This window comes from Myotis lucifugus, unplaced genomic scaffold (assembly GCF_000147115.1).
Source record: "Myotis lucifugus unplaced genomic scaffold, Myoluc2.0 scaffold_7, whole genome shotgun sequence".
NCBI lineage: Eukaryota > Metazoa > Chordata > Mammalia > Chiroptera > Vespertilionidae > Myotis > Myotis lucifugus.
This window is the reverse complement of record NW_005871055.1, coordinates 16,005,048-16,007,744: the sequence shown is the minus strand read 5'-3', so window position 1 is coordinate 16,007,744 and position 2,697 is coordinate 16,005,048. Positions and strand designations below refer to the sequence as shown.

The following is a 2,697-nucleotide window of genomic DNA, read 5'->3' as shown; positions in this document are numbered from 1 at the left end:
GAGGTCGACCCCTTCCACTCTCCCATCCACACTCATCTTGTGTACTTGTTTTGTCTATCTCCTTTCCAAAAACCGACTTCTGTGCATGGGCCACAAAGTTTCAATCGCACTGTATGTGCGCGCCCACACGTGGTATTTTGTGGAAGAGCCACACTCAAGGTGCCAAAGAGCTGCATGTGGCTCGCAAGCCATGGTTTGCTGACCACGGCCCTAGGAGATGAATTCATAAACATATTGCTACATGAGATGTTTGATATTTTACTGCCTTCTCTAAGATTTTTATGGTTTCATGCCTTAAATTTAAGTCTTTTATCCATTTTGAGTTTATTCTTGTGTATGGTGTAAGTTGATGGTCTAGTTTCATCTTTTTGCATCATGTGTCTGTCTAGTTTTCCCAACACCATTTGTTGAAGAGACTATCTTTATTCCATTGTATGTTCTTGCCTCCTTTGTCAAATATTAATTGACTATAATGGTGTGGGTCAATTTCTGGGGTTTCTGTTCTGATTCATTGGTCTATATGCCTGTTTTTGTGCCAGTATAAGGCTGTTTTGGTTATAATGGCTTTGTAGTATGGTTTGATATCCAGTATTGTGATCCCTCTCACTTCCTTCTTCTTTCTCAAGATTGCTGCAGCTATTCGGGGCTTTTTATGGCTCCATATACATTTTTGGAGTATTTGTTCTAGCTCTGTGAAGTATGCCATTTGTATTTTAATAGGGATTGTGTTGAATCTATAGATTGCTTTCAGTAGTATAGACATTTTAATGTTGTTAATTCTTCCAATCCATGGACAGGGTATACATTTTCATTTTGCGGGGTATTTCTTTTTTCCACATCCTATAGTTTTCCAAGTACAGGTCTTTTACCTCCTTGGTTAAGTTTATTCCTAGGCATCTTATTTTTGTTGTTGTTGCAGTGGTAAATGGGGTTGCTTTTTTAGTTTCTCTATCTGAGAGTTCATTCTTGATGTATAAAAAAATTCCATCAATTTCTGGATATTGATTTTGTATCCTGCTACCTTACCAAATTCATTTATTAAGTCTAGTAATATCTTGGTGGAGTCTTTAGGGTTTTCTATGTACAATATCATGTCATTTCCAAATAATGACAGTTTTACTTCCTCCTTTCAAATTTGGATGCCTTTTATCTCTTCTTGTCTTCTTTGCTGTGGCTAGGACTTCCAGTACCATGTTGAATATGAGTAGTGAAAGTGGACATCCTTGTCTTGTTCCTGTTCTTAAGGGAAATGCTTTTAGTTGTTGACCATTGACTCTTATGTTGGCTGTAGGTTTGTCATATATGGCCTTTATTATATTAAGGTATGATCCCTCTGTTCCAACTTTACTGAGAGTTTTTATCAATAAAAGGGTAATGAATTTTGTCAAATGCTTTTTATGCATCTATTGATATGATCATGTGATTTTGGTATCTGTGTTCATCAGGGATATTGGCTTGTAATTTTTCTTTGTAGTGTCTTTATCTGGTTTCAGAATTAGGATAATGCTGGCTTTGTAAAAAAGAGCTTGGAAGTTTTCCTTCCTCTTGAATTTTTTGGAATAGTTTGAGGAGGATTGGTGTTAGTTCTTTAAATGTTTGGTAAAATTCTCCTGTAAATCCATCTGGTCCAGGACTTTTGTTTGCTGGGAGTTTTTAAATTACTGCTTCAATTTCAACAGTTATTATTGGCCTACTCAGGTTTTCTGATTATTTCTGATTGAGTTTTGGAAGAATGTATGTTTCTAGGAATTTGTCCATTTCACCTAGGTTGTCCAGTTTGTTGGCATATAGTTGTTCATAGCATTTGCTTATGATCCTTTGTATTTCTGTGGTGCCCATAGTTATATTGCCTCTTTCATTTCTGATTTTATTTATTTGGATCTTCCCTCTTTCTTGATAAGTCTCACTAGATGTTCATCAATCTTGTTTATCTTCTCCAGCTCTTGGATTCATTGATCTTTTGTACTGTTTTTATTTTTATTCTCTATGTCATTTATTTCCTCTCGGATTTATTATTTCCTTCCTTCTACTTCCTCTGGGCTTTTCTTGCCTTGCTCTTTTTTAATTCATTTAGTTGCAGGGTTAAATATTTTATTAGTCCTTTATCTTGATTTTTTTTTGGGGGGCGGGGTAGGCCTGTAGTGCTATGAACGTTCCTCTTAGGGACTGCTTTCACCGTGTCCCATAGGTTTGGGGTTGTTGTGTGTTCATTTTCATTTGTTTCCAGGAAGTTTTTAATTTCTTGCTTGATCTCATTGGCAATCCATTCATTGTTTAATAACATGCTATTTAGCCAACATGTATTTGAGTTTTGTTATTGTAGTTGATTTCTAACTTCATGCCATTGTGATCCGAGAAGATGTTGATATTATATCAATCTCCTTGAATTTGTATAGGCTTGTTTTGTGTCCTAATAGGTGGTATATCTTTTATAAAGTCCCATGTATGCTTTAAAAGAATGTATATTCTGTTGCTTTGGGGTGAAATGTTCCATAAATATTATTTAGATCCATTTAATCTGGTGTGTCATTTAAGGCCTCTGTTTTCTTGTTTTTTGTCTGGAAGATCTATCTAGTGGTGTCAGTGTGGTGTTGAAGTCCCCCACTATGACTGTATTGCTGTTAACCTCTACCTTAAAGTCCATCTAGAATTTTTTTATGAACATGGGTGCTCCTATATTGGGTGAATATATGTTTA

The 2,697-nt window shown here is 35.7% G+C and overlaps 1 protein-coding gene across 1 annotated transcript in view; it reads left to right on the top strand.

The window, feature by feature from the left end:
- Window positions 1-2,697, top strand: part of SGCG (sarcoglycan gamma) — a 148,637-nt gene that overhangs the window by 39,099 nt on the left and 106,841 nt on the right. The window lies entirely within an intron of this gene.